The 22,241-nt window shown below is 40.9% G+C and overlaps 1 protein-coding gene across 1 annotated transcript in view; it reads left to right on the top strand.

Annotated features, from left to right (window-relative positions):
* Window positions 1-22,241, top strand: part of UBAC2 (UBA domain containing 2) — a 580,006-nt gene that overhangs the window by 114,829 nt on the left and 442,936 nt on the right. The window lies entirely within an intron of this gene.

Raw genomic sequence — 22,241 nt, 5'->3', positions numbered from 1 at the left:
CCAGAGTGGGCTCACTTGGGATGACACAAAATATCTATTTTCTTATGATGAGCCATTCATGCGATATATATATATATATATATATATATATATATATATATATATATATATATATATATATATAAATGAGACACCAGCTCACACAAGATTACCCTAGATACATAACAAAGATATATATTGTATCTAGGGGTGCACAGGAGGCACTTAACTGAATTAATGAAACCAAAAAAGAAAAAGATAAGGTAAGAGAAATTAAAAATAAAGAATAAAGTTAGGCAAAGAGTGCCTTAGCCAGCAGCTTATATATATATATAAACTCACTGTTTTTTTTAAAAAGGTGCTTTATTTAGCAAAAAAATGTGAAATGTGAAGTTTCGGGGATCAATCACCCTTTCATCAGACCAAACAAATAGTGAGCAAACAGTGTTTAAATAAGGTGTTAACCCCTCCCCCAGCTCAGAATATGACAGCCCCATAAGGTCATGTGCAATTTGACCCATCTTAAATATATATAAAATGACATTTCAACTATATGAATAATATCTTGACTTATATATACTTGTGTACCACAACATATTAACAGTGAAAAAAATAATATATATTATAATATAAGGGACTGAACTAGTGCACATTTCGATATAGTGAGAAACTTATAATAATACCCAATACCTAATAGAAGCAGAGCGGTCAGATAAACTACAATATGATTGCATTTGAAAACGTTAGAATATAAAGGGACAATAATGCAGATAAAGACCGCCAAACGCCTACAAGATGGGCGTGACCAAAAACGCCTCAAGGGGAAAAAACGTCATCCGACGCCACCCAATCTGAGAAAGTGCTGGCAGGCTGGATAAATGTAAGGGCAAACTGATAGAGTGCCAAAGCACTTAAAAATAACGAAATACAAAAACAATATCACTGTCATGAATAGTGTAAGTCACAGTATATTCCTGCAGAGTATGCGCAAAAAAGGCAGACAAACAATAGAAGGTATTTGTTACAAAATATCATAGCGCTTCTCAGCACATAGTTGCAACCTCAAGCGAGCAGTATACAATACAGCAGATGCAGACAGCACATAGACAGTTCTAGTGATATAGGTACAGATAATGTAAGAAAACTAATGTTATCAGTATGTTAACAGCAGGAAATAAAAATCATATAGATATGTAGTGAGTGACATAACAAGACAGAAATAATAGGGCAAAATACCCAATACAAGATGTAACACTAAAAAAGTGTGATCTGTGTTGAATATCACTAACTACAAAAATACAAATAATAATACATCCACACACATATATATTCAATGAGAATAATAAAAAAGGAATAAAAACATAAACATATAAAAAAGACAAAAAGAGCATATGAAACAAAAATAGAATAAGCAGTGGGGATGACAAATAGAGAGTTCCATAGGATACCAACGACTGAAGGAATGAAGCTTCTTAGAAGCATCAGCTATTAATCAAATTGGTACAGGGGATAATGGTTCACAAGTATGAGGACCAGATGATTTGGATCATCATGCCTATCTACAAGACAGGTTCTAAAAGAGAAAATATTATGGAAATTAAAACGCCACAATCAATAAACAAAAGAAAATTAGAAGGAAGATAACATATATAGGTTGATGACAAAATTATAGATAAGATAGACCAGTGTGTTCACCACCTCACATTTCCATATAGTTAGTTGGTATGAACAAAGAAATGTTCACCCACAACACTATTAGTGGTCATGATCAACCAGTGGATCATCACAACACAGTGAAAATATAATTATATACAGGAAATTATTGGTACGTTTGAAGATAAGCCTTGATGTGTAAATATACATGAGACCCTACTGGTACCCATGAAACTGATAGATCCTAGCAACACAGAGGGAACAATACCATAACCATAACTATAGGAAGCATTGCCAATCCGATTGGCGGTTCAAGCCATGGGGATGTAAAGTTCTTAATTTGAAGATCCAATTGGATTCCACCTGTAATAAACGCTGGTTCCTGTCACCTCCACGTGTCAGTGGTGGCACATGATCGATCAGAATAAATCTGAGATCACTAACGCCATGTTTTATCTGAATGAAATGTTTGGCCACTGGTTGGTCGGATTCCTGACTTTTAATGGCTTCACGAATTGAATGCCTATGATTTGCCATCCTCGTCTGTATTGTATTGCTTGTTTTTCCAACATAAAAACGGCCACAGGTACGTTTAAAACATAAAAACGGCCACAGGTAGGTTAAGCAAATTCACCACATGTGTGGTAGTACATGTTAAGTAGAAGTTGATGTTAAAACTTTGGTTAGTGTGATGATGTCATAAACGGGACCCCTGTATCATTGAGCTGCAGGTAGTACATCCTGAACATCTATAACAACCTTTCCTTTTGCTCTTGATCCAGTTCTTACGGTAGCAGTGTTCAGGATCAGTCAGCATCAGTTGGTCTCTTAATGACCTATTCTTCTTAAAGGCGATCATAGGTGGACCAAATTCGTTAAAGGGAAGGGTTGGATCAGTGTTGACAACCGCCCAGTGTTTTTTCAGATTTGCTGCAAAGCCCCTTTTGTCTGGGGAATATTCGGTAGTAAAAAGAACTCTCTTGGTATCATCCATCATATCTCTATTTACTTGTTTCAATTTCTGTGCTGCTAAAACATCCTTTTGTGTTAGTTGTTCCATTTCATTACAAAGTTTTCTCATCATGGGGTGAGGATACCCCCTCTGAACGAAACGAAGGCCCATCTCTTCTAACTGAGCCGATTTTTTTTTTAGAGGGTCAGTATTGTTACGGACAGTTCTTATCATTTGGGTTCTTGGGATTGAATTCACCAAACTCCTAGGATGAGCACTTGAAGCACACAAAATAGAATTCTGATCAGTCGGCTTAGTGTAAAAAGTAGTAGCTAGATGGTCCATTTCCTTATAGATCAATAGATCTAGGAATTCAATTGATGTGGTGTGATATTTCAATTTGAATTTGACCGGATGCTCTAGGTCATTCAGTTTCTGAAACCAATTTTCTAGATCTTCAGTAGTGCCATTCCAGACAAAGAACAAGTCGTCTATGTACCGTCGATACATGGATATTTGTGGTCTCTCACCAATTTTCATAATGTTGACTTCATAATCTTCCATGAAAATATTGGCGTAAGATGGGGCCATATTCGACCCCATCACCGTGCCAGATGTTTGTAGATAATAGTTGGTTTTGAATTTAAAGAAATTCTACTCAAGAAGGATATCAACAGGAGGACCCACGTATGGTGTCTTTAAGAGTGCCCTCTGCACTGCCATAATACCCCTATCATGGGGAATAATCATGTACAGACTGTTCACATCTGCTGTAACAAGGAGACAATCAGGATCCAAATGATAGTCCACTCATTATTTCCTCAATGAGTTGAGAGGAGTCCCTTAGGAAGGAAGCCATTCTTATGACACAAGGTTGTAGATAAAAGTCTACATATTTAGCTAGAGGTGATAACAAAGAATTTCTAGCCAACACGATAGGGCGTCCTGGTGGCACCTCAAGTGACTTATGAATTTTTGGCAACGTGTATAAGATAGGGCATGGCGAAGATAATTCTTCAATAGACCTAGACGCCAACGCCAATATGCTAGGCGTTATCTTCAAACTGTTGATACCAGCTCTGGATCTGATTTGGATCAGATGACAACACAGGGACAGGGTTCTGTTCCTTCAGCCCAACAGTAGGTTTTTCATGGGGTCCAGACTCGCGCCGGACACCGCAGAGGTGCCGAAGACCACACCCCAGGAGGGGCGGGTGGCATGACTCACAGACCACCTCTTCCACCAAGATGACAGAAGATATTGACATTATTGTCAATCTAAGTGTCATTGACATTATTGTCAATCTAAACCCTGTTAAACCGAGGACTATCCTTTGTTCCCTCACAGTCCTCCAATGATTTTAAAACAAATGTGGATATTCAAAAACATCTACGTCTTCAACGCCTTAAAGACCACTGCAAAGGATCTATGTATGAAGGGACAACACCAACTTTCAGACCCAAAAGCAAATTTGATCCGGTCAACAACAATGCTAGTTTGAAGACTTAGCATCTGCAAAACCCAGATTTCAACACAATTTAAGCCATGAAGAAAGAAAAGCTATTTCTGTTCTAGCAAATGACCCCATGATTGTCATTCGCTCTGCAGATAAGGGTGGTGCGGTCGTCATTTGGAACTATGACGACTACAAGAAAGAAATTCTTGAACAATTGGCTGATCCATTGGTTTATAGAAAACCGGACAGGAATCCGACTCTGCTCTTCCAAAAAAGTATTGATGTATTATTAAAGAACGCATTACAACAGGATGCGATTGATGAAAAAAACCTATCAATTTTTGACGATTGAGAACCCTGCGTGCCCTATCTTATACACGTTGCCAAAAATTCATAAGTCACTTGAGGTGCCACCAGGATGCCCTGTCGTGTCGGCTAGAAATTCTTTGTTATTACCTCTAGCTAAATATGTAGACTTTTATCTACAACCTTGTGTCATCAGAATGGTTTCCTTCCTAAGGGACTCCTCTCAACTCATTGTGGAAATAATGAGCGCGCTATATCATTTAGATCCTTATTGTCTCCTTGTTACAGCAGATGTGAACAGTCTGTACACGATTATTCCCCATGATAGGGGTATTATGGCAGTGCAGAGGGCACTCTTAAAGACACCATACGTGGGTCCTCCTGTTGATATCCTTCTTGAGTAGAATTTCTTTAAATTCAAAACCAACTATTATCTACAAACATCTGGCACGGTGATGGGTTCAAATATGGCCCCATCTTACGTCAATATTTTCATGGAAGATTATGAAGTCAACATTATGAAAATTGGTTAGAGACCACAAGTATCCATGTATCGACGGTACATAGACGACTTGTTCTTTATCTGGAATGGCACTACTGAAGATCTAGAAAATTGGTTTCAGGAACTGAATGACCTAGAGCATCCTGTCAAATTCAAATTGAAATATCACACCATATCAATTGAATTCCTAGATCTATTGATCTATAAGGAAATGGACCATCTAGCTACTACTTTTTACACTAAGCCGACTGATCGGAATTCTATTTTGTGTGCTTCAAGTGCTCATCATTGGAGTTTGGTAAATTCAATCCCAAGAGCCCATATGATAAGAACTGTCCATAACAATACTGACCCTCTAAAAAAATCAGCTCAGTTAGAAGAGATGGGCCTTCGTTTCATTCAGAGGGGGTATCCTCACCCCATGATGAGAAAACTTTGTAATGAAATGGAACAACTAACACAAAAGGATGTTTTAGCATCACAGAAATTGAAACAAGTAAATATAGATATGATGGATGATACCAAGAGAGTTCTTTTTACTACCGAATATTCCCCGGACAAAAGGGGCTTTGCAGCGAATCTGAAAACCCTTCCCTTTTGCAATAACTCTGGTGCGGTCTGGTGTTAACAAGGTCTATAACCAGGTTAGATAAATTGTGGAGGGTTACAAGCGGTTCAGTGTGCTTGCTAGTGAGTAAATACAAACTTAATCACTTGTGGTAATGTAGCCAGAATGATGAGACCCAGTAATATAAGCAGTATTAATGAGCTTTATAATAGGCAAACGTTAAATTAGCAGTACAGCGTACTACAGAAACAGATGGTTGTATCTGTAATAATTATCTATAAAGTCAGTATGTCTAGAGACAGGAGTAATGTGTAACCCAGACCGGACTGAGCCTAACTGTGATGATATCGTTTAAATGCAGATACAGATTAGCTTATTGCAGAGACAAAGGCAAAGAGGTAACACAGTCTTATGTACTTTAAATACAGAACCTTGCAGAGACAAAGGCAAAGATGTAACACAGTCTTATGTACTTTAAATACAGAACCTGAATCCCCAGCAAGTAGTGAGAGCATGCAGCGTGGTTAGGGCTCCATGTAGCAGGAAGTGTGCTGGCCTGTCTGTTTAGACAGAGCAAGTTGCGGTCTGAGCGGTAGTGAGTTTCGGCGCTGCGGTGACGTCAGCGCCTGTGTCAGCGTGAAGCAAAAGCTGCCTGTAGTTGCAGAGATTTCACTGAAGAGGAGGAATATCCTTTCGTGGACAAGGTATGGAGATAAGCTGCTTTACTTTAGCTATGAACTTCAATAAACCAGCAAAGCATCATGGTTGAAGGGAGAATAAATAGGGAACCTGATCTGTTCAATTGAAATAAAAGGTGGTATGACAGGTTAGATACGCTGTGTAAGGTGGAATGGACTTAGACATGACATCCCCCCCCCCACAAAGGAAGCCCAAGGGTGTCAAGGCGCAGGTCTATCCGGATGGCGCCTATGGAAAAGGGACACCAGACGGGGTACAGACAGATTGGAGGCCGGTTCCCAAGAATCCTCGGAGGAATCAAAACCTGCCCAATGGACCAGGTACTGAAGCTGACCACAGCAACGCCTGGAGTCCAATATGGAGTGGACCTCATACTCAGGATCAGGTGCCGGGGGAGCCGGAGGAGAGAGAGGCAGACCTCGAGAGGTGTCACAAGGTTTGATGAGGGAGACATGAAATGTCGGATGGATGCGGTAGGATGAGGGCAACTGTAGAGTCACCGTGAAAGGATTGCGAATGGCAATGATGGGAAAAGGCCCCACAAAGAGTTTGTTGAATTTCCTACAGGGAGTTGGTATCCTGAGATTTCTAGTGGCTAACCAAACTAGGTCACCAACCTTATACACCGGAGGAGGCCGATGACGGAGGTCATAAGAGCGTTTTTGAGCGGCTTGAGCTTGCTGAATGTTATCTTTGATTACGGTAAAAGTTTGTTTGATAGAGTTGATCAGGTCGTTAACCTGAGGACATGGAGTGTCACTTGGAGGTAACGGATGAAATCGTGGATGGAGACCAGAGTTAACATAAAAGGGAGAATAGCCAGTGGAGGAGTTGGTTGTGTTATTGAAGGCGAATTCAGCGTGAGGGAGGAAGGAAAGCCAAGAGTCCTGTTTGTTGGAACAGAAGCATCTTAAATATTGCTCCAACCACTGATTAGTTCTCTCGCATAATCCATTAGTTTGTGGATGGTATGAGGTGGTAAGATGTTGTTGGATAGAAAGGGATTGGCAAAGATGTTTCCAAAACTTGGAGGTGAATTTTGACCCTCTATCACTGAGAACAGACGTCGGGAGTCCATGCAACCGAACAACCTCTTTGATGAACAGATCTGCAGTCTTTTGAGCAGTTGGAAGCGAGTCTGTTGGAATGAAATGTGCCATTCTTGAAAATAGATCCACGACGACGAAGATAACCGACATGCCATCAGATTTTGGAAGGTCCACTATGAAATCCATGGAGACTCTAGCCCAAGGGTGTTCAGGAATAGGTAGATTCTGTAAGAGCCCTAGGGGTAATTGATGTGAAGGTTTACAAGTCTGGCATGTGGGACATGACTTGACATAGTTGTTAACTGACTGTCTCATAGATGGCCACCAGAAGTACCTACGAAGAAGATCTAGTGTCTTGTGTATGCCCAAATGACCAGCAAGAGATGAATCATGGGACAACGAAAGAGCTTTGTTGCGGAGTGAGGTTGGCACATAAAATCTGGAATGGTTGCAGAGAACTCCGTTTACGTCGGGTGAGAGTTGGTAAGAGGATTTTGTTGTATCCAGCTGCTGTTGGGTCTTTAGTTCAGCAAAGTCCTTTGAGAGGAAGCCTATGATATGGGACTTGGGAATGATAGTCGAGTAAGGCGAAGTTGTCTGAAGTCTAAGATCCTTGCGGGATAGGCCATCAGCCTTTCCGTTTTGTGATCCTGGACGGTAAGTGATGGTGTAGGAGAATCGGGAGAAGTAGAGACTCCAGCGGAGCTGACGGGCTGAGAGCGTGCGGTTGGTCTGGAGGTATTGCAAGTTCTTATGGTCCGTGTAAATCACTATGGGTAGTTCTGCCCCCTCTAATAAGTGTCTCAATTGGTCAAAAGAAGACTTAATGGCCAGAAGCTCCTTTTCCCCAACGGGATAGTTCAACTCCGCTGGTGTCAGTAGTCTGGAGAAGTAACACACGGGATGGAGTGTGTTGGTTGGAGGAGTTTTCTGAGAGAGAACGGAGCCTATAGCGTACTCCGATGCATCCACTTCCAGTACAAACTGGGCTTTGCTATTAGGTAATTGTAGAACTGGGGATGTGACAAATCGTGATTTGAGCAGATCAAAGGCGTTCTGTGCCTGGGGACTCCATACAAAGGTTGATGTGGTTTTGGTCAAGTTAGTGAGGGGTTTGGTGATGGCTGCAAAATCTTTAATGAAACGTCTATAAAAATTTGCAAAGCCTAAGAAACGTTGGACGTCTTTTACATTGGAAGGCCTAGGCCAGGAAGTAATAGCTGTGATTTTACCCTCTTCCATCATAATGCTACTTTTACTAATACGGTAGCCTAAGAAGGAAACCTCACTGACATGAAAGAGGCATTTTTCAAGCTTAACATACAATTTGTGTGTCTGTAATCTGGATAATACAAGCCTGACGTGATTGATATGTTCAGAGTAAGTAGGAGAGTAGATTAGAATGTCGTCAAGATAGACCACCAGAAAAGTGTCAAGGATATCCCTAAAGATGTCATTTATGAAGTTTTGAAATGTTGCCGGAGCATTGCAGAGACCGAATGGCATAACGGTATACTCGAAAAGACCATACCTGGTCCTAAATGCCGTCAGCCACTCGTCTACGGCCTTTATTCTAACAAGGTTGTAGGCGCCCCTAAGATCCAGTTTAGTGAATATAGTTGCGCCTCTTTTAACCTCTCAATCAATTCTGGGATGAGAGGTAGTGGGTACCGGTTCTTTACTGTACGCTTATTTAGTTCCCGATAATCAATTATGGGACGTAAGGACCCATCCTTGTTTTTAACAAAAAATATGCCTGCTGCGGCAGGGGAAGTGGATGGTCGGATAAAGCCTTTTTTTTAAATTCTCAGTAATGTAGGTCTTTAGATGAAGTAATTCGGGTCTTGAGAGAGGGTAAATATGGCCGTGAGGAATGGTTACCCCGGGGAGAAGGTCTATGGGGCAATCGTACGGCCTATGTGGAGGCAATGTCTCCGCCTCTTTTTTATTGAAAACCTCTGAGAAGTCGAGATATTGAGAAGGAATAGTAGGAGTAGTTGTGGAAAGCAAATGGGAATTTGGGAAACAAGTGGAAGTACAATACGGTGAAGAGAAGGATAAAGTGAGAGACTCCCAATAAACCGTAGGTTGGTGTTTTTTAAGCCAAGAGATACCCAGAACGATAGGATATATCGGAGAGGAAATAATATAAAAAGAAATGGTCTCAGAATGACCAGAGGAAGAGGTAACAAGCAGAGGGATGGTTTGTTGAGAGACAGGACCTGATGCTAAAAGTGTACCATCAATGACTTTAAGAGGCAGGGGTGTGCTTTTGAACAGAAAAGGTATTTTATTAACTTCAACTAAACTTAAATCAATAAAGTTGGCACATGCCCCGGTGTCAATCATGGCATTACAATTTATCCTGTGATGATCCCACTGTAAAAGTAAAGGTAAGGTAAGATAAGTAGTGGTTATGTTTTTTGTATGCAAACATTGTTTAGTTGTGAGTGCCTTACCTAACTTCTGCTTTGAAAGTAATGGACATTCCTTAACTGCATGGTCAGTAGCCCCACAATACATACAGAGATTGAGTGTACGGCGTCTAACCTTCTCTTGTGGGGAGAGAGGTCCTCTTATGAAACTGATATCCATAGGTTGTTCTGCTGAAGAACTGGAAGTTGGAGGTGTTGGTAATACCCTACGTGCAGGAGTTGTAGGAGGATTTCTTTCTTGTCTCCTCTCCCTAAGCCTGCGGTCTATTGTGATAGTAAGAGCGTATAACTCTTCAAGGCGGTCTGGTATGCCTACCCTGGCTAGTTCGTCCATGATGTCTTCCGCCAATCCAAGGCGATATTGGTTTTTTAAAGAGACCTCATTCCAGAGGGAATCTCTAGCCCAGATCTTAACCCGGGTGATATACTCCTCCACCGGTGTTTTTAGCTGCCTCAGGCTTCTGAGTTTACCTTCAGCAGTAACTTGCCGATAGGGGTCATCATAGAGGGTAGACAGTGCTTTGAGGAATGCATCCAAAGAATTTAGGATAGGATCCTGGGTCTCATAAAAGGAATCTGCCCAGGCCCTAGGTTCTCCCCTCAGGTAGGACAGTATAGTAAGCAACTTGCTCCTATCAGTAGCATAGGTCCTGGGTCGCAAATCAAACAATAATAGACAGGCATTTCTAAACTGTCTGAAAGTGGAGCGGTCTCCAGAAAACTTCTCTGGGTATGAGACCTGCGGTTCAGCCTGGTGGTCAGTTCCAGAATTTCTGTTTGATAAAACTTCCCTTAAACAGGCTTTGAGGCTCTGGTTCTCTACCTGTAGCTCTCTGAAAGCCTGGGTCAAGTTATCTAAACGTTGATTAAGGCTGTGTAGTTGGGGGGTCACATCAGATGGCTCCATTATATATGGCTGGTTTATTATGTAATAACTCTGGTGCGGTCTGGTGTTAACAAGGTCTATAACCAGGTTAAATAAATTGTGGAGTGTTACAAGCGGTTCAGTGTGCTTGCTAGTGAGTAAACCAAAACTTAATCACTTGTGGTAATGTAGCCAGAATGATAAGACCCAGTAATATAAGCAGTATTAATGAGCTTTATAATAGGCAAACGTTAAATTAGCAGTACAGCGTACTACAGAAACAGATGGTTGTATCTGTAATAATTATCTATAAAGTCAGTATGTCTAGAGACAGCAGTAATGTGTAACCCAGACCGGACTGAGCCTAACTGTGATTATATAGTTTAAATGCAGATACAGATTAGCTTATTGCAGAGACAAAGGCAAAGAGGTAACACAGTCTTATGTACTTTAAATACAGAACCTTGCAGAGACAAAGGCAAAGATGTAACACAGTCTTATGTACTTTAAATACAGAACCTGAATCCCTAGCAAGTAGTGAGAGCATGCAGCGTGGTTAGGGCTCCATGTAGCAGGAAGTGTGCTGGCCTGTCTGTTTAGACAGAGCAAGTTGCGGTCTGAGTGGTAGTGAGTTTCGGCGCTGCGGTGACGTCAGCGCCTGTGGCAGCGTGAAGCAAAAGCTGCCTGTAGTTGCAGAGATTTCACTGAAGAGGAGGAATATCCTTTCGTGGACAAGATATGGAGATAAGCTGCTTTACTTTAGCTATGAACTTCAATAAACCAGCAAAGCATCATGGTTGAAGGGAGAATAAATAGGGAACCTGATCTGTTCAATTGAAATAAAAGGTGGTATGACAGGTTAGATACGCTGTGTAGGGTGGAATGGACTTAGACATGACACCTTTAACGAATTTGGTCCACCTATGATCGCCTTTAAGAAGAATATGTCATTAAGAGACCAGCTGATGCTGACTGATCCTGAACACTGCTACCGTAAGAATTGGATCAAGAGCAAAAGGAAAGGTTGTTATAGATGTTCAGAATGTACTACCTGCAGCTCAATGATACAGGGGTCCTATTTCCGACATCCTCACACTAACCAAAGTTTTAACATCAAGTTCTACTTAACATGTACTACCACACATGTGGTGTATTTGCTTTACTGTACCTGTGGCCGTTTTTATGTTGGAAAAAACGAGCGATACAGTATGGACGAGGATGGCAAATCATAGGCATTCAATTCGTGAAGCCATTAAAAGTCAGGAATCCGACCAACCAGTGGCCAAACATTTCATTCAGATGAAACATGGCGTTAGTGATCTCAGATTTATTCTGATCGATCATGAGCCACCACTGACACGTGGAGGTGACAGGAACCAGTGTTTATTACAGGTGGAATCCAATTGGATCTTCAAATTAAGAACTTTACATCCCCATGGCTTGAACCGCCAATTGGATTGGCAAGGCTTCCTATAGTTATGGTTATAGTATCGTTCCCTCTGTGTTGCTAGGATCTATCAGTTTCATGGGTACCAGTAGGGTCTCATGTATATTTACACATCTAGGCTTATCTTCAAACGTACCAATAATTTCCTGTATATAACTATATTTCTTCTACAAGATATGACGAGTCCATGGATTTCATCCTTACTTATGGGATTTATCCTCTTGCTAACAGGAAGTGGCAACGAGCACCACAGCAGAGCTGTATATATAGCTCCTCCCTTCCCTCCACCCCCCCAGTCATTCTCTTTGCCTGTGTTAGTAATAGGAAGAGGTAAAGTGAGGTGTTAGTTTTAGATTCTTCAATCAAGAAGTTTTTTATTTTAAAATGGTACCGGTGAGTACTATTTTCCTCAGGGAGATATCATCAGTCTGGATTCCTAAGAGGAATGGAGAAATCTTTTTTCCTACCCTGAGGTTGATGATCTTAGCAGACGTTACTAAGATCCATTCTGGTTCCCACAGAGCTTCTGAAGGTAGTGCAAGAGAAATCTTCAGTGTGGAGAACGGTGTCATGCTACAAGCAGCATTGAGGTATGTTCAGACTTTTATTTCTGAGGAGACTTGTTATATCAGAACTGGCTGACATTATTCCCTGTAAGGGAAGGGGTAAGCAGTAGACCTGTATGAATTATGGTGTTATTGAATTTACTTGTTATATACATATTGATTACTATGGTTAGGTAATTCAATAAGGGCTTGACACTGGGAGAGGCAGCTGTGACACTAGTGAGTGATTTCTGGTTTGCTGTCATATTCCTGTTTAAAAGGATTGCTGTGTTAAAACAGTATTTTGAAGCAAAAAAACTGAGAATTTGCATACCTAATTTGCATATCTTACCCACAATTCTCTTGTGCATTGGGAACATTGCATATTAAGAATTTCTGGGGGCAAGCGGGGATACTTGCTTAGATGTACTAATTTCCTATGCAAATATTTACATTGATTTAATTTTGAGACATGGAGGATTTTAATTTCAGTTTTTTATCTCCCCCCCCATAATTTTAATGAATTTTGGTTTAACCATGAAAATAGCTTTTCCAATGCAGCAATCAGAAATCTATCTCCTACTGATGAGTTCTAAAAAGAACGAAACAGGCTTGTATAGTGAGTGATTTCTGGTTTGCTGTCATATTCCTGTTTAAAAGGATTGCTGTGTTAAAACAGTATTTTGAAGCAAAAAAACTGAGAATTTGCATACCTAATTTGCATATCTTACCCACAATTCTCTTGTGCATTGGGAACATTGCATATTAAGAATTTCTGGGGGCAAGCGGGGATACTTGCTTAGATGTACTAATTTCCTATGCAAATATTTACATTGATTTAATTTTGAGACATGGAGGATTTTAATTTCAGTTTTTTATCTCCCCCCCCATAATTTTAATGAATTTTGTTTTAACCATGAAAATAGCTTTTCCAATGCAGCAATCAGAAATCTATCTCCTACTGATGAGTTCTAAAAAGAACGAAACAGGCTTGTATAGTGAGTGATTTCTGGTTTGCTGTCATATTCCTGTTTAAAAGGATTGCTGTGTTAAAACAGTATTTTGAAGCAAAAAAACTGAGAATTTGCATACCTAATTTGCATATCTTACCCACAATTCTCTTGTGCATTGGGAACATTGCATATTAAGAATTTCTGGGGGCAAGCGGGGATACTTGCTTAGATGTACTAATTTCCTATGCAAATATTTACATTGATTTATATATATATACATATATACATATATTTCATAAATGGCATAACGTTATGTGTGTGAAGGGGGCCACATGGCTTATTAAAACCGCCTCCCATGCGGTTATGGAGACTGTGAATGCGGCGCCCACGGTGGGCGGGGCCTAATTCGCACGCTCAGACGCGCAGTTTTCTCCTCACTAGAAGGCAGCAGGCACTAGCTCCGTTGGGGCCTAAAGTTGATTTTCAGTCACCGGATCGTTGTCAAGTCAATCTTGAGTACAGTGGGGGCAGGTAGGCGCCACAGCAGAGCTGTGGCGAGGTGCAGGGGTGTTTTCGTTGTTAAAGTTTATTTTCGAAATAAAAAGTCTCTTTAAAGGGTGATTTAGCCTTTACTTAAAGGGTGCAATCATTTTTGGAAAAATTGAACTGTTTTCTATAATTTTTTAGTGATAAAAATCGTTTTTGGTGCAAAACAGAAAAATTGTTGTGCTTTTATTTTTTAAAGGCGCAGTACATTTTTTTGTCAAATTTTTTTTTAAAATTCGTAAATAAGGTTTTTAACGACTATTGTGGCTATTGCTAGTCTGTTTAACATGTCTGAACTTGAAGAGGCCATTGTGGAACCCCCTCTTACTTTGTGTACCTCTTGTACTGAAAGGGCCTTACAATGTAAAAAACATATTTTATATAAAGAAAGTGTGCCTAAGGATGATTCTCAGTCTGAAGAGAATCAGGATATGCCGCCTAATTCTCCCCAAGTGTCACAACCTATAACGCCCACCCAAGTGACGCCGAGTTCCTCAACCACGTCTAATTCTTTTACTCTGCAGGATATGGCTGCAGTTATGTCAACTACCCTTACAGAGGTATTATCTAAGTTACCAGTGTTACAGGGTAAACGCAGTAGGACAGGAATCAATGTAAATACTGAGTCCTCTGATGCTTTGTTGGCTATTTCCGATGTACCCTCACAGGGATCTGAGTTGGGGGTCAGGGAACTTTTGTCTGAGGGAGAACTTTCGGAATTGGGAAGTGTGTTACCTCAGACAGATTCGGACGTCATGTCCTTTAAATTTAAGCTAGAACACCTCCGCCTGTTACTTAGGGAGGTTTTAGCGACTCTGGATGACTGTGACCCTATTATGGTACCACCAGAGAAATTGTGTAAAATGGGCAAGTATCTGGAAGTTCCCTCTTACACTGATGTTTTTCCGGTTCACAAGAGAATCTCGGAGATTATAAGCAAGGAGTGGGACAGACCGGGTATACCGTTCTCTCCTCCTCCTAATTTAAAGAAAATGTATCCCATATCAGACACCATTCGGGACTCTTGGCAAACTGTTCCTAAAGTGGAGGGAGCTATATCTACCCTGGCTAAGCGTACGACTATTCCTATTGAAGACAGTTGTGCTTTCAAAGACCCTATGGATAAGAAATTGGAGGGTCTTCTAAAGAAATTATTCATCAGGGTTTCCTTTTACAACCGACAGCCTGCATTGTTCCAGTTACTACTGCACCGGCTTTCTGGTTTGATGCTCTAGAAGAGTCTCTTAAGATTGAGACCCCTTTAGAGGATATTTTAGATATTTTAGATAGAATTAAGGCTCTCAAGCTAGCTAATTCTTTTTTTTTTTTTTTGTGAATAATTTTTATTGAGGTTGAAGATGCAGTATAACAGATAAATGATAATGCAGAAATCATATAAATATGTAGAGAGAAGAACATAATGGTCGCTTGAACCACATCATATATTCAAATCTGTTTCATCACTAAACATGTTGCAGATAAACCTCACTTTTTATGCTTTTGAACCTCAGAACAATATAAATTATATTAATATAAACATATAGTAAGGTACATTAGGCATATGATAAAAATAATATAGACTTTCCTGCTGACTTTCAAAGCCTTAAACAACCAAGGCCCACAGTACCTGAAAGAGCTCCTGACACCCTACATCCCATCCCGTTCACTTAGGTCAGCCAACACATCCCTCCTCTCAGTGCCAAGAATAAGGACAAACTCAGGCTCCAGAGCATTCTGCCACACTGCCCCTACTTTCTGGAACTCTTTACCGTGCACAATCAGAGAGGCACCGTCCTTACAGACTTTAAAAAAAAAAAAAACTAAAGACCCACCTCTTCCATCAGGCATTCAGTCCGCTTATCTGACCTTCAGAAACTCCTAACTTTTATGTCTTATGTTGGTATATTTGTAAAGTGCTTTGCGTCTCACAGGGAGAAAAGCGCTATATAAATCGCAAATTATTATTATTATTATTATTTCCCCAAATACTAGAGTAAAAACCTCAAGGGGGGAGATAATTTAGTACTAGCCCATGTCATACCATGTGTTATATGATTTAAAATGTACAATCCTATTTTGTTCTACAGTGGGAAAATCTACATAAATGTAAAAGGTATAGAATAACATAATAAGCTTCATAGGAACCCAAAATAATGCAATAGACAAATAATTGGTGGCTCATAATAAAAAGGTACTAGAAAGTGCTAACACAAAGCACATCTTAACCACCTAGATTTGGGTGTCTAGTTAGGGAGGGGATATTCCAGAATGCGGTATGTGTTGAGGGAAACCAAGCAAAAGTACCCCAAACACTATAGTGCCAGAGTTCTGTATTGGGGGGAAGGGGGAGGGAGAAGGAGGGGGGCGGAGATTAATCGTATAACATAATAAGAATTTACCTGGGATTACTAATAATATTAAGGAAAGTATTCTGTCCATTTCAGCATATCTAAAAGTATGAGGGGGATCATCTGTAAAATTTCAGCCTTTAACTAGTCAACCACTGCTGGAGGTACCAATAGCTGGCAACCTACCCTATTGCTGTTATTAAGTGAAGAGTAAAACTATTCAGTAAATTGATGGTAAACAGCAGGAAAAAAAAACAACTAGTGGATGGAAAATATGTTTTAAATCAAAGTAGCCTCCGTATAATGAGGTATTTGTCTCCATAACAACAAAATATAGTATGGACTGCGTTGGTTCTGCGTACCCATAGGTATATCTGTATTAACATTGGTAAATCTTATTGTCTGGGTGTGGGCCCCACACCCAACAACAGATAAACCATATAGTTATAAATATATATAAATAAGTGTCCACTGCCAATGGATACTATATTGAGCTCTTTTAGCACCCAGCTAAAATTGTAAATTAACAAGGTACAGGTGGTAAATTGTTAGGCAGTTAGCTGGGTCAAAGGAGAAACTATAAAACATATTTTATGCTGGGCTGTAGAGATTTCCTTTAGAGGAAGCACTTGTAACTAATATCTTTTGTAGTAAACCTATACATTCGTAAACAATACTGAACATCTAGGTTTTGTTGCACAGTTCCCTAAATGCAATCAAGAAAAATGTACATGGATCTTGTATAAGACTATAACAACAATAGAATTTTTTCCTAAGGTTATATATATTAAAACATGAAATAATAAAGTTTATGGCTTAATACTAAACATCTAGAGAGAACAATGGAAAATAAAAAGGAGAAGCATTATGGGACCTTGCATTTCAAGTGTATAAAACTCAGGCCAGAAGTATTCATCGTTAGAGTGAGCACCAATCATCTATCATCCATATTTCCACATATATATCAGCACTGTCAGATACTTTATAAACATAGATGGGATCTTTGAAAAATGCCATGTAAACAAATTTAGTGAAATGTATAAATAAGTGTATAGTGGATTTGGGGAACTCCAAAGGGGCACATATCTACTATAATAACATATAAATCAATTTTTATATATCATTTGAACTATTCTTCAATATAAAATTAAACATATTAAATGAAACTAGTATCTAAGGAGAAAGAAACATCATAATACACTGCAGTGGAGACCTTTCTAATCAGCAGAAATCCGGTCCATAACAGCTCGTTTAATACATAGCTGTATATTTCTCTGGCCAGGGAGCTTAGCCTACCCCAACTGCCCACACAGTACAGATGGCAATCTCAAGACAGTCTCGCCCACACAGAGGGGCACAGCAAAGTTGTATACTCTCCAGTAATGGACAGCAGTCCTCCAGCGCATAGAACCAGGGCCTCACCCTCGCATGCACTCCAGAAGCATCATTCTGGATAAGGTCGAACTGATCACCCTATGTCACTGGCCGCCTCCTAGAACATCCATGTGGAAACAGGAGAGGGCCATCACCGATCGGCAAGACCGCAATGCCGCACGATTCCCAGACTAGGGGCAAGGTAGGTGAGAGGAGAGAGTCTCCATATTGCAGGTTCAAGCTAGGGTCCGGTGTGTGTCTGGTAGGTTTCAGCGGTTGGGTAAGCGGCTGCGCATATTTGGTCGCAGTAATACTTAAAGTGGTAGCTGCAATGTCTGATAACTGAGTGCTTTGCATAGGGAAGACCTTTTCATCTTATGTGAGGACTGCTCTGTCGTATCCAGTCTCATACAGGAAAGGTTTAGGGCAATTGTGGAGATTTTCCTCATAAAGGTTTTGTAACGTCTCTGGCTGGTCGAGATATACGTTAGCTGGATGTGTCTGCTCAAACGCCCTTGCAAGTACTTGTTTTAAGTTGAAGAAGTGGACATCTATCAGTTCTATGATTTCCTTTTCCCACGAGGTCAGCGCCATCTTGGATTTCTCAGATGTCTAGCTCGCTATATGGTTTGTCTTGCCGATATATCAAATCAGGTGATATAGAGCTTTTGTATGCTCCCAGACTCGTTCTTGAAAAGTTTGTATGATTGGGATCTGTCTCTAAGTGGCTTTGGACTGAAAAATGAAGTATATAGCCATCCACTTCAACAGCTAACTCCGCCCCTTCTGGTTGTATTCTAATAAAGAGAATTTGCCACCCCTGAAGTTGCAACTTATATTCTGAACACCACCTGTTCACTTCCAAAAGAACAACTGGCCATGCTGGCTGATGGTTATCACTCTCATCGTTGACTCACTCGGACTCTGGCTGCGCTGCGCCGATGCCTGCGACTCGCACTCTGCTGGGCGTCTCTGCTGCCTCTGCTGCCTCAACCTTTCACAGTGCACACACCGCTAGCTAATTCTTTTATCACAGATGCCGCCTTTCAAATTGCTAAGCTGGTGGCTAAAAATGCAGGATTTACCATTTTAGCGCGTAGAGCGTTATGGTTAAAATCGTGGTCTGCTGATGTGTCATCTAAGTCAAAGCTCTTGGCTATTCCTTTCAAGGGTAAGACCCTATTTGGGCCTGAGTTGTAGGAAATCATTTCTGACATTACTGGAGGTAAAGGTCATCTTCTACTTCAGGATAAGTCTGCTAAGATGAGGGGTAAACAAAATAATTTTCGCTCCTTTCGGAACTTTAAAGGAGTACCCTCTTCTTCCTCTTCCTCCACAAAACAGAAAGGGAATTTTGCTCAGGCCAAGTCCGTCTGGAGACCCAACCAGGCTTGGAACAAGGGTAAGCAACCCAAGAAGCCCGCTGCTGCTACCAAGGCAACATGAAGGGGCGGCCCCCGATCCGGGACCGGATCTAGTAGGGGGCAGACTTTCTCGCTTTGCTCAGGCTTGGGCAAGAGATGTTCAGGACCCTTGGGCACTAGAAATCGTGACCCACGGGTATAAACTGGATTTCAAAAGTTTTCTCCCAAGAGGGAGATTCCTTCTTTCACGATTGTCTGTAGATCAGATAAAAAGAGAGGCGTTCTTACGTTGTGTAAAAGACCTCTCTACTATGGGAGTAATTTGTCCCGTTCCAAGACTAGAACAGGGGCGGGGGTTTTACTCAAATCTTTTTTTGGTTCCCAAAAAAGAGGGAACGTTCAGACCCATTTTAGATCTCAAGAGTCTTAACAAGTTTCTCAGAGTTCCATCTTTCAAGATAGAGACTATTCGAACAATTTTACCTATGATCCAGGAGGGTCAATATATAACTACCGTGGACTTGAAGGATGCATACCTGCATATTCCTATCCACAAGGATCATCATCAGTTCCTAAGGTTTGCCTTCCTGGACAAACATTTTCAGTTTGTGGCTCTTCACTTCGGGTTGGCCACAGCACCCAGGATCTTCACAAAGGTTCTAGGGTCCCTTCTGGCGGTTCTCAGGCCGCGGGGCATAGCAGTGGCGCCTTATCTGGACGACATTCTGATTCAGGCGTCAACTTATCATCTAACAAAGTCTCATACATAGTGTTGTCCTTTCTGAGAACTCACGGATGGAAGGTAAATTTAGAAAAGAGTTCACTAATTCCACAGACAAAGGTTCCCTTCTTGGGAACTCTGATAGATTCTATAGTCATGAAGATTTTTCTGACGGAGGTCAGAAAGTCAAAGTCAAAGATTCTAAATACATGCCGAGCCCTTCAGTCCAATCCTCGGCCGTCAGTGGCTCAGTGCATGGAGGTAATTGGATTGATGGTGGCGGCAATGGACATCATTCCGTTTGCTCGATTTCATCTCAGATCACTGCAACTGTGCATGCTCGGACAGTGAATGGGGATTATGCAAATTTGTCTCCTCAGATAAATCTGGACCAGGAGACCAGAGACTCTCTTCTTTTGTTCGTGATATTGCAGACCTTCATGGGTGATGGTGACAACGGACGCCAGTCTACTGGGCTGGGGTGCAGTCTGGAATTCCCTGAAGGCTCAGGGTGTATGGACTCAGGTGGAGTCTCTACTTCCAATCAATATTCTGGAATTGAGAGCAATATTCAATTCGCTTCAGGCGTGGCCTCAGTTGGCTTCGGCCAAATTCATCAGATTCCAGTCGGACAACATCACGACTGTGGCTTACATCAATCATCAGGGAGGAACGAGGAGTTCCTTAGCGATGACAGAAGTATCCAAGATAATTCGTTGGGCGGAGGCCCACTCTTGTTATCTGTCAGCAATTTACATCCCAGGAGTGGACAACTGGGAAGCTGACTTTTTAAGCCGGCAGGTATTTGCCTCACTGATTCTTCGATGGGGCAGACCATCATTCATTCAAGGTCCTTTTCAACATCCAAATCTAGTTTCTCTGCAGCTGACTGCTTGGAGATTGAATGCTTGATTTTATCTAAGCGGAGTTTCTCTGAGTCGGTCATCGATACTTTGATTCAGGCGCGTAAGCCTGTCACCAGAAAGATTTATCATAAGATATGGCGTAAATATATTTTTTGGTGTGAATCCAAGGACTACTCATGGAGTAAAGTTAGGATTCCCAGGATTCTGTCTTTTCTCCAAGAAGGATTGGAGAAAGGTTTATCAGCGAGTTTCTTAAAGGGACAAATTTCTGCTTTGTCAATTTTGCTACACAAACGTTTAGCAGATGTTCCAGACGTTCAGTCTTTTTGTCAGGCTTTAACTAGAATTAAGCCTGTATTTAGACCAATTGCTCCACCCTGGAGTTTGAATTTAGTTCTTAATGTTCTTCAAGGGGTTCCGTTTGAGCCCATGGATTCCATAGATATTAAGTTGTTATCTTGGAAAGTTTTGTTTTTGGTTGCTATTTCTTTTGCTCGTGGAGTTTCTGAGCTTTCAGCACTACAATGTGACTCGCCTTATCTTATCTTCCATTCTGATAAGGTGGTTTTACGTACCAAACCTGGTTTCCTTCCTAAGGTTGTTTCTAATAAGAATATTAATCAGGAAATTGTTGTTCCTTCATTATGTCCTAATCCTTCTTCTAAGAAGGAGCGTATGTTGCATAACCTGGACGTGGTCCGTGCCCTAAAGTTTTACTTGTAGGCGACTAAGGATTTCCATCAATCATCTTCATTATTCATTGTTTTTTCTGGAAAGTGTAGAGGTCAGAAAGCTTTGGCTGAAGAGTATCATCCGTCTGGCATATGAGACTGCTGGACAGCAGCCTCCTGAAAGAATTACGGCTCATTCTACTAGGGCTGTTGCTTCCTCATGGGCTTTTAAAAAAGATGCTTCTGTTGAACAGATTTGCAAGGCTGCGACTTGGTCGTCTCTTCACACTTTTTCCAAATTTGATACTTTTGCTTCTTCTGAGACTGGTTTTGGGAGAAAGGTTCTTCAAGCAGTGGTGCCTTCCGTTTAGGTCTCTGTCTTGTCCCTCCCTTTCATCCATGTCCTGTAGCTTTGGTATTGTATCCCACAAGTAAGGATGAAATCTGTGGACTTGTCATATCTTGTAGAAGAAAAGTAAATTTATGCTTACCTGATAAATTAATTTCTTCTACAATATGACAAGTCCACGGCCCTCCCTGTCATTTTTAAGACAGATTTATATTTTATTTTTTATCAACTTCAGTCACCTCTGCACCTTTGGCTTTTCCTTTCTCTTCCTAACTTTGGTCGAATGACTGGAGGTGGAGGGAAGGGAGGAGCTATATATACAGCTCTGCTGTGGTGCTCTTTGCCACTTCCTGTTAGCAGGAGGATAAATCCCACAAGTAAGGATGAAATCCGTGGACTCGTCATATCGTAGAAGAAATTAATTTATCAGGTAAGCATAAATTTACTTTTTCACTGTATTGTGATGATCCACTGGATGATCATGACCACTAATAGTGTTGTGGGTGAACATTTCTTTGTTCATACCAACTAACTATATGGAAATGTGAGGTGGTGAACACACTGGTCTATCTTATCTATAATTTTGTCATCA

Source organism: Bombina bombina, chromosome 3 (genome assembly GCF_027579735.1).
Source record: "Bombina bombina isolate aBomBom1 chromosome 3, aBomBom1.pri, whole genome shotgun sequence".
NCBI classification, from domain to species: Eukaryota; Metazoa; Chordata; class Amphibia; order Anura; family Bombinatoridae; genus Bombina; species Bombina bombina.
The sequence above is the reverse complement of the archived record's forward strand: the minus strand, read 5'-3'. Positions and strand labels throughout refer to the sequence as shown.